This window comes from Catharus ustulatus, chromosome 6 (assembly GCF_009819885.2).
Source record: "Catharus ustulatus isolate bCatUst1 chromosome 6, bCatUst1.pri.v2, whole genome shotgun sequence".
Lineage (NCBI taxonomy): Eukaryota > Metazoa > Chordata > Aves > Passeriformes > Turdidae > Catharus > Catharus ustulatus.
This window is the reverse complement of record NC_046226.1, coordinates 4,305,693-4,316,127: the sequence shown is the minus strand read 5'-3', so window position 1 is coordinate 4,316,127 and position 10,435 is coordinate 4,305,693.

Here is a 10,435-nt window from a genome sequence, read left to right as displayed (position 1 = left end):
TGGATCTTTCCATTAATTTAAAAGTGTGAAGTTCATCATTCTGTGATGTTAAAATATCCATTCCTGATTTGAAGGCCTCAGGAGCTACAGAGTTCCCCAGTTTGCTCAATTTCTGTCACTGGAGTTAATCACTTTCATTATTAAAATATTTACCTTATTTCTAGAATTCCTCTGGCTGAGTTTTCAAGGTGTTGCTTCTTTATGCATCTCTCTTTAGGTGTCAAAATCCATGTTTGTATCAAGTGTTCCTTTAGATTAAAGTACCATCTAAAATCCTGCCTGAACAAGTGCTACAAATCACAATTAGACCAGAATTGCTGCCTGACATTTTTCACATTGCAATTCCAACTAATCTGTGCAGAGCTCAGCTCACGTGGTATTGATGGGAATATTTTTGATGGAGGAGTGGCTGAAAAAAATAAGTCAAATTCTTTCAAATTCACTTCTGGTTCGAAGTGCTGTTGGAGAATACTTGGAAGGCTTTTTCCTTGTTTTGTTTGTTTGTTTAAAGCACATCTTGCTGCTAGGAAGTGAATATTTGAGCTCAGCAGTGGCTGATGACAGATGTCACCCAGCAGTGCTTCTCTGCCAGCAGTGGCTGAATGGGACTCCCAAGGCCAAGTTTCCAGTTTCAGTACTTGAAAAAAAAAAAAAAATAAAATATGAATTCACTCTGCAGTGTTTCAAGGGTTATACAGGAAATTTTTTGCTCTGCAGGTGCTTATTTGAGGACAATACAAATCCAGGCTTTTCCTTAGCAGTAAAAATGACAGAGGAATAACTCAGAGAGTAACTCATCCAGAAACAGGAAGAAAAATCAAAATATAATACTCCACAGCTTATATTTTATTTTCTGGAATATGTAAAGTGTTGATCTCAGCAAACCTGAATAGTGATAGTGCCTTTTCCTGAACACACTTTGGGGCTGTTTCCATCAAGGCTGCAGCTGGCACAGGTGGAGGGATGTCATGTAAGACACAGGGACATATGAATCCAGCTGGCATTTTGTGGAATTATAATAAATGTAACATTTTGCTGTCTAGGCAGACCTTTCCCTGCACTTATTTAGTTGCTGGGTCACAGCTCTCCATCCTCCAGGAGAGTTTCCCCCCTGGGTGACCCTTTCCCTGGCAAGCAAACACCTGGGAAATTACCTGTATCAGCCACTCCAGCTACAGGTAAATACAGGGAAATATCTCCTGCAAACTCAGGACTCTGGTAGTGATTAGGGATGGATTTATTCCATTTTCAGGGGGCTGTGCCTTGGTCTGCCATCCTGCAGTCCTTTTAGGAGGGGACTCTGTTTTACTGCTCATTGTGTCATGGACAAAAAAAAAAAAATTCATTTAATTCATGCTGTATTTATTTGTTTGTAGACTTCAGATGTTTTAAAGTAAAGGCAAACGTTGTGTGAGTCCCAGATGATTTATGAATAGCACAGGACACACAGCACTCCATCCTGGGATTCTCACCTCAAAACCTTCAAGCATTGGTAGACCTGGGCAAAACTTCAAGGAAAATTTGCACAACTCCCTGAATCTCCATAAAAAAAAAAAAAAGAAGAAAAAAAATATAAATCCTTTATTTATTTAAAAGAATTGTAGATGTGGCACTTGGAGACATGGTTTACTGGTGGCCTTGGCAGTGCTGGGGGAATGGTTTGGACTTGGTGATCTTAGAGGGCTTCTCCAACCTGAGCAATTTTATGATCCTATGTAGATTACCACCACAAAAAAAAACCCAAACCAAAAAAGCAAATTAATAACACAGTTTAAAACTCACTGATAAAATAATGACTGCAAGTGCAAGTGTGCACACATGAATGGACAGAAGCTGCTATCCTGGTTCAGGGTAAGGACATACCCTGTACACAAATACATGTACAATCTCAGCAAATTCACTGTAAAACAAATTAAACCCATCACCAATAATGCAAGGAAGAAAGAAAGATTGTGTGATAATGACAGATATGACCTGATGCAGTTATCTTTGTTCCCATCATAAGGAGTACCAAAAAAAAAATTAGAATTTAAATCTCATCAATAAGAACACCGTTCCACGCCTGGGGTCTAAACATTTGGGAAGTGCTGTATTAGTGAAACCATCTCCAGGGTTACAGGGTGGATGAAAACTGAAAGCAGCAGCCACCTGCAATTTTAAATCTCTCATTTGGGAGGACGTGTCTGTGGCAGCCTGCTTCAAAAACCCCAAACAAGCTGCACCATCACTGCTGTTGCGGTGATCCCAACACATCCACATCCCATTGCACAGGGATTTAGATGCACACTGTGTTTCTGTGTCTTAAGATGAGCCTCTGCACCCCTCAGAATGCCTTTAATTCCAAACCACCAGGGGTTATATTCCCCTCTTGATGTGCTGGGATTTATAGCCAGGTAATACTCATGGGAATTCAAACATGAATCCCTGCTCAAAAAGATGAATCCTCACAACTTTTAGTTGCTGGAGTTTTCTCATGTTTCTTTTGTTTATTAGCAAGCTCACAGTTTGTTGATGAGAAATCTACATATTCCTGGGTGAAATTCTATTATTTTAAGGTAGGGAATGCTTTTCAAAGCTGACAGCATTTTGTGGATACTGATAATGACACGGGAAGGTGCACCTGAGCACCCTGAGAAGGGTGACATTTCCAAATAATCTGCAGAATTACATTCTGATCCCCACCCAGGCTCACAGGTCTCACCAAAAGAAAAGGCACTAAAGCCTGGTGGTGATTTTTCCACCCTGAGGAACCAAGGTCATGAGGTGTGTGCAAAATGGTTGTCAAAGCACTAAAGAGAGCAGGCTGCACACAGCACTGCTCCAGTGGCCTTAATTCAAGTTGCACTGAATTAGCAGAGCTGCTTTTCATATCTGTGGTTTTTGGGGACAAAATGACTTTTATTCACTAACCCACAGCTGGTCTCTGCTCCCAGGGAGCAATGCAGTTCTGATAGCACAGGGTTAAAAATGTTTCTAAAATCATGGGAATTATATACAACAGATTCAGAGGGTGCAAAGAAAGGTTGGGTCTGGTAGGGCTGGGAAAGGGAACCAGGCCTGGGAAAAAATGTTGAGCTTTGTCTTTATTAGATCATGTGAAACTGCACCTGTGTAATCATCATGTGATAAATAATATGATTGTTAAATGTAATAATTGTTGGTTAAATTGAATATATTATTGTTTGATCATAATAAGGATCAGGAGAAGCGATGCAATTGAAACAAGAACCATGAGAATGGGTGTTTGGGGACCTGATGGAAATCACAAGAATCCATGCTTGGATAAGATCAATGCATACAATAGAACAATATGGGTTTAGTAATTATTATATAGTTACATAAAGAAAAGGGTGTAAAAACCTGTCCCTCTTGAATCCATGTTAGAGTCAGATTTGGGTTTGTACCCTGACTCCCAGAGCTCTTCAATAAAAGCACCTGCATTTAATCATCCTGTGATTATGTGTTTCTACGCTAACAGTTCTACCTGAGAACTTCTGGATGTTGTAAAAAATCCCCCCAAAGTTGTCTAAATCCAGCCCAGCCCATTTCCATCCCACGGACATGAAGGAGACCTCTCACCTTGCAGGAGATCAGTCCCAGCTTAGTGCCCCCCATGGGCTGAGCCCCTGCTCCTGAGCAGGCTCTGCATTGAGCCAAACACCAGCTCACAGCCCCATCACCTGCTTTTGATCCTGGAGACCACGGGGGCTTGCCTGCTTGTGGCAAACAGGTGTCAGGGCTGCAGGACGAAATCCTAAATAAAGCCAAGCCTCCAAATCCTTTGTTGGTGGAGTCTCCCATAGATCTGCTCCTCTCCAGCCTCTTTCAGCACCTCTGTGAAACCCAGAGATAACCTGATTAGGCAGCATCACTTGGAGTGCCAGCAGCTCAGATAACACACAGCTGCATCCCTCCCATCAGGCCAGCCCCACGGAGGCAGGGCAGCTCACTGAAGCTGCCTCAGCAAGGCAGAGCAATGTGCTGCTCACAGGAAGGGATTTCAATCACCGTGTAGCTGTAGCACTGTGTCTTTTCTTGTTGAAGGTGTCAATTCAGCTCAGTCTTCCCTGACAGTAATCTCAGCCACAGCAGCGTGTGCCAGCACTATCCTCTGGTGTTTCCTTCCAGCTCACAGACTCTGTCCTGTCTCCTCCAGTGCTGACCTCACCTTGTCCCTGCAGTCTTTTGTCACTTTGCAGGAAAACAGCAGCGCTGTGAGGGAAGAGTGTGGGAAGCCATCAGCTTCTGGCAAACTGCAGCTAGTAGGAAATGCCATCAGGTAATGTCACCTTGCATTGTCCCACTGTCCTTCAAGTGGCTTTTCAGAGAATTTAAAATCCAGTTTGTAGTCTATTCTTTGTTGGCTAGATCTAACAAACCCTGCAAAAAGCAGAAAAAAAAATACCACCCAAGGACCTCTAAGGTCCATCCTTGAGGATTTTGCTCCTCTGGGACATGGAGCTCTGTGTAACTGGGGTGAGTGGTCACAGAATGTCCTAAGCTGGGAGGGACGCACCAGGATCCAGCCCAGCTCCTGGCCAGGGCAAAGTTGGGTCCCTGGAGAAGAAATCAGCACCACACACCTCACTCCTTTCTACTCATGGGTATTTTTCAATCTCACTTTCTTTTGTACCCAAATCACTGCAAGTGAGAATTCTCTTTCTGAGGAAAACCAACCAGTGCAGCCACTGCACTGAAATAAAAGGAGTGAAGTGCCACCAGCTCTGCTTTTGCAGCCCCACAGTGAGTTCACATGCTGTAGGTTATTCTGTGGCCTGATCAAAGTGAATTTAAGGCAAAGATCCCATAGCAGCAGAACTTTAATCCTTGTGAGGAGCTCTTCTTGGCTTCAGCTGCTATCTCCTACTTCCAAATAGGTTTTTACAGGCATTGAGTTCTGATACTCTCACTTCTGGAGAGTAATGATGGTGGAGTGCACCAAAGTGTTGGATATTTAGCAGAAATAACCTTTTTCCCTTCTATTTTATAGACAACAAGTTTAAATACCACTGCTGAACACAAAGAAACAACAAAACCTTTTAGCAATCAAACCAGCTGGATTCCTTCAGTTGTCCTGCACTCACAATCTGATTTTCAAAAGCAATGAGTGCCCCCCATGCCAGGTCAGGGCTGGATCTTCAACTCCAGATGAAAAAAACCTCTCTGCTACCTTTTCAGTGTAGAGCTAAAACTCTCCACTGTCCACACAGCATTTTTCTATGAGCAGTTTTCCTCTTAAAATTATCCAGCAACCCCAAGCCTGCCTCTCAAAGGATATTATTGTTACCCTTAAGCTTATCTGCCACACAGCAAAGACATCCTGCTTGTTTTTCCCTCTCCAACTGAAGTTCTCTCTCAGTACCTGCAAGCAAGGGTGACTCTGAAATTTGCTTGTACCTCAGATGAGGCTGCAAACAAAGATGAAGTGCTGTGACAAACACATAAAAAGTTGGTGTTTGGTGTTTGCCTCTCTCTCTCTGCCTCATTCATACTTAGGAACCTCTGGATTAACTGACCTGAGTGTCAAGTCTGAAAAAAAAAAAAAGAAAAAAAAAAGCAGATTATATTCTGTCAAACGGAGAAAAAGCAATAAGTAAGAGTTTAGAGAACTAACCACAACACATCTAATTATTTGGGCTTAGGATTTCACTTACTGGGTTTTTTTTCTTTTTCTTTTCTTCTCCCAGCCCCTGGCTGATACTTAAAGCACAAAACCCAGCAGGGAGAGAGGTAATGGAATTTGGAGGCAACTGGTGTTCAAAGAGCTCTCTTGAAATGGGTCTATGCTAATGGCCAGGCTCTGTGCAAATCGGTGTCCCCAGAAGGGGCAGCTCCATCAGGACAGCCAAGGAGGGGCAGGATTGTCTCCCTGAGGGTTTCACCTTTGAGCCAGAAAGCTCAAAGATGTCCTGGCTGTGGCTGCCCAGAGCAGGACACGTTTCACCCCCCGAGGGTCAGGGTGTGTGGTCCCCGAGTTGGGCACGGGGAGGGCACCATCACCCCTGAAAATGAGTTTAATTGCTGCCTCCTGACTTGGGAGACAAGGGATCTGTGCTTAAAGGCTCTGAGCCTTTTCCTTGAGCTTTCTTTCTCCAGGCTGAGCTGATTGAGTCCTTGATGGAATTATGCTGGTGAATTATTGCTGAGATGCAGAATTAGGTTTGGTGCCGAACCTCGTCGCAATCTCTTTTTTGTGTCCTCTCTGCACCTTCATGGAATATTTAAAACTGCACTGCATGTTTGCACCTGTGGTTCTCATTCAAAGTATTTCCTCACAAAGCTCAAAAACTTAAATATAAAAACAATTTTTAAAATCAGTTTTGCACAAGAAGCAACTTCCTTTTTTTCTGAGGCAAAGAAAACATATTTCAGAAACAGAGCTTTAAAAGATGTGGCACTGGGAGTTGGTAAAATATAAGCTGTAATTCCAACTCAGGAGTCTCTCTGTTGAAACTGTGGGTGCAGGCATTGTATTGGTGCAGATTTCTTTTAAAATAGCCATCACTGAGGAATATTGCCATAACCAGCAGTTTGCTGGCTGGGAGAAGAGGCTGCTGTGCATCCCTGGAGGGAGCTGGTGCTTGGTTACACTGCCTAAGAAAGCACCAACCCATTAAAGAAACCTGGGGGTGCAGCACAGCACCTACAGCTGCAGTTTGGATCAATTGAGGCATTAAATGCATCATATTCACAGTCAGCAATAAATGCAGGTAATTATGGAAATGAGAGGCCAGGCTGAGGGGAATGGGTGAAGTGCTTGTTCATATGCAGAGCAAGGCCAGACAAAGCCAGCAATTCCTTTATAGAGTCACCACTGAGTGGGTGCATCTGACCTTTGCTTGTAGAGGGAGTTGCCAATTTTTCAGGGTGGTCCAGTTTGTCCCATCCTGGAAAGAAACAGTAGTGGGAAAGCCAAACCTCAGAATCCCAGCTTGGGATTAGAAAAACAGCAGTAATTTTAGCTGTGAAAATGGTTTGTTTGTCCTATTTCCAGTTATGTCAGCTGAGCTTTCACCCTCTGCCTGCAGACATTGCCTCTCTCTCATTCTTGGGTGACTACAATTATGTCACTGTAGAAAAATAATTAGCTTTTTGCAGTAATGGGGTTCCACCATTCATCTTTCCTATTAAATTCACATATTTTGCCTCCAAAAATCCATATCCATACCCTCTGCTGTCCCTGAATATTTTCCCTCCACAATGCAGAATGACCAGAGGCTGGGGTTGCTCCTTGAGGGATAAATTTGGCTATTTCAGATGAAATGGCCAAAAAAGCAAGGACAGCCTTGGAAAAAGGGACACACACATGGAGTGGGAGACCTTCTGTGTGTTGGTGGTGTGTGAGGCATCACAGGTTGGTGAGCATCTCCTTTGCCTGATTAATGCCTGTGAACTCAGTGATGATTCCACCTAAAGACTGCAAAGGAACTTCAGTGCTTTCCTTTTTGATCAGCTGCATCTCTGGCAATATAATGAGCACAATTACCCTTGCTTGACTATGCAGCATCATTCTGGTTCGCCTGTTAATTGCTGGTGATGCTTTTAAGCTTGTTACAAACCAGGCAGTGTATTCACAAATGTTTAATCAGAAATTTCTGGTAACATTTAGAATAATGTCTTTAGTATTTTCCAACATTTGCCTTGTTTTCTCCATTTTTTTACAAACAGACATCAAAATCCAAGAAAGTCTGTTTAGTGTCCTGAAGTTTTCCTGCTTTGAAGCATGAAGGAGCTAACATTTTATATTAGTGCTTTTCAAATAACCATGTTTGTTATCTGGGGCTCAAAGCTGCAAACTTCTCCATACCTGAGGATGCTTTTGGAAATTAATTCTTCATCAAGATATCAAGAGAGGTTCAATTCCAATTACAGTGGTAGCTGCAGCAGCAGGAGGAGAAATATCACAGTTGCTCCAGCCTGTTTGTGGATTATTGTGCTTTTAAAGGGGAAAAAACCCTCACCAACAAAACTTTTTTATCCTCAAAGAATTTTCAATCCAAGCAGAAGTTTAGGGACACCAAATGGATGAAATGAAGAACTTCCTGGGACAGTGCAGATCAATGTGAGAGGTAATGGTCTCATCAAACCTGCTGCCAAATGCTGTGCCTGGAATGCATAAAGGAGCTGCTGCTCTACATTTCTGCTCTTCATTAGTGTTTGGAACAAAAGGACCTGAGGACACCTTGCCCACCAGGACTGCAGGAATTTCAATTTCCCTTGGTCTGTGGGGTGCTGGAATTGTCCATCCCCATCACCCATGGGAGGTGCAAACAGCAGGGAAAACTCTTGCAACCCAGAATCATTGTTATATTTAGGGCATAAATTCAGTAAGGCAAGAGCAGCTCTCTGTGCTGCCAACAGCTCCCAACTGAGAGATGGGACACAGGAACACTTCAGCTGTGCCTTCTCCTGATGTATGAGTGACCAGGACAGTGTTTTCAGGATGAGTGTCTCCATGTTCAGCCTTTCTACCCATTTGTTACCCACAAAATCTATAGTTTATCTTTAAATGGATAGCTGACTCCAGGAAATATGATTAAAAGCAGAATTCTGAACTAATTTTCAACAAAACATTGGTAAGTGTTTCTGGTTTTGTTCAAAAAATATTGCTGTCTTTGCTTTGGCAAATTGATAAAGGATATGAGACACAAATATCAGGAGAAAAGTAATTGATTTTATCTGTTTTCCTCTGCTTTATCACGTGCTTCATTTCTAAGATACTTTGCTGGGGTTTCCTCTTGCTCTGAGCTCTTTGATTCTGGTAGCTTTACCCATTCCTTCCAGAAAAGCTGAAAGAGCATTCATGGATCTGCACAATCCTAAAATGGTTTGGGTTTAAAGTGACTTAAAGACCATCTAGTTCCAAAGTTCCAACCCCCCAGCCCTGGGCAGGGACCTGACCAGGCTGCCCAAAACCCAACCTGAGTTGCCCTAGCCTTGCTGCATGGGGCATTTTGTCCCAGGTGGTTTGAATCCTCCTGACCTGGGGAGATCTGTGCCATCCTGAGTGCTTCCAAATCCCTCTGGAAGTGGTGGAAGATGGAGGTGTTCCTCTATCAGCAGCACAGAGCCTGTAAACACAAGCTTTAGAGAGATAATCATGGAACAGAACATGGGCTTGATCGCCAGGGTAAGGGGAGCTAAACATAGTTTCCCCTAATCTCTTGGGATCTGGGAATTTATCTCTCTCCTTAATTGAATGAATGGGAAATTAGATAAAACTTTGCAGAGTAAATCTTTTAGCAAATGTGATACCCAAATAGAAAATTTTCAGCAGACTCTACATTTTCACAGCTGCTCCTTTGTTTTGTGGAAGTGTATTTTGAATGTAAGTCCTGCTTACATTGCATGCCTATTAATTCTATTGTACATATTAAATGTCCTCTTTGTAGGGTGTAAAACCAGAAGGGAGACTAAAAACAAATAGCATGTGTTTAAAATGTTTTATGGAAGATGGCACCAATATTTTCTGAGAGCCTCCATGAGTCCAAGGCACTGCTCTCTGATAACAGCTTTACTGTTCAAGGCCAAAACTGGAACCTAAAATTAAGTAGGAAATAATGGAAGAGAAGATGGAGAATTTGCTACTTAGCTTTGCAAGAGACCAAAAAAAAGCCACCAAAAAACCCCCAACCCTAACATATAGAAAAGACACAAAAAATTGTTGCTCTACCAACCTACCAACCTACCTGCACCTGGGACAATTTAAGTCTGATTTGCTCTCAATAGTTAAGAAGTAAATTATATTTTTCATTTATTTCAGCAATTCCTGTAAGTCATTAGGAGCAGCATCAGTGTTGTGTGTTATCAGCCACAGAAATGTGATGTCTCACCCTGCCCCTGCTGTGAGAGGCACTAAAAGGCACCTTGGCTCCCCTTTGTAACAGAGCTCTGGGCACTGCTCTGCAGAGAGTTATTCTCCTTCTAATCATTTGTTTTTACTTGGTGGATTTTAAACAAGCAGAGGGGAGGTTCAGATGAGATGTTAAGAAGAAATTCTTCCCTGTGAGGAGGGTGAGGAAGGTGCCCAGAGAAGCTGTGGCTGCTCCTGGATCCCTGGAATTGTTCCAGGCCAGGCTGGATGGAGCTTGGGGCAACCTGGGATAGTGGAAGGTGTCCCTGCCATGGCAGGGGGCTGGAAACTCCACCTGGAAACAGCTGCTCTTGAAGCTCCCTTCCAACCCAAACCATTCTGGGATTCTATGATTTGTGGAACAGCTTCCCATGAAACTCTTCCTAGCACCCTGAGCTGCTCCTTATCCAGGGATTTCCACATGGAGCTGGATGTGCTCCCATCCCAGGGAGGATCCACACGAGCTGCTCTGTGGTGGGGCTGCTTTTGGGCTGGTCCCAGCTGGTTTTCACACTCTCTCTCATGACAGGACACTCATTTGTGCTTCCAGTCCTGATCCAGAGCAGGAGTCATGGTGTGGGA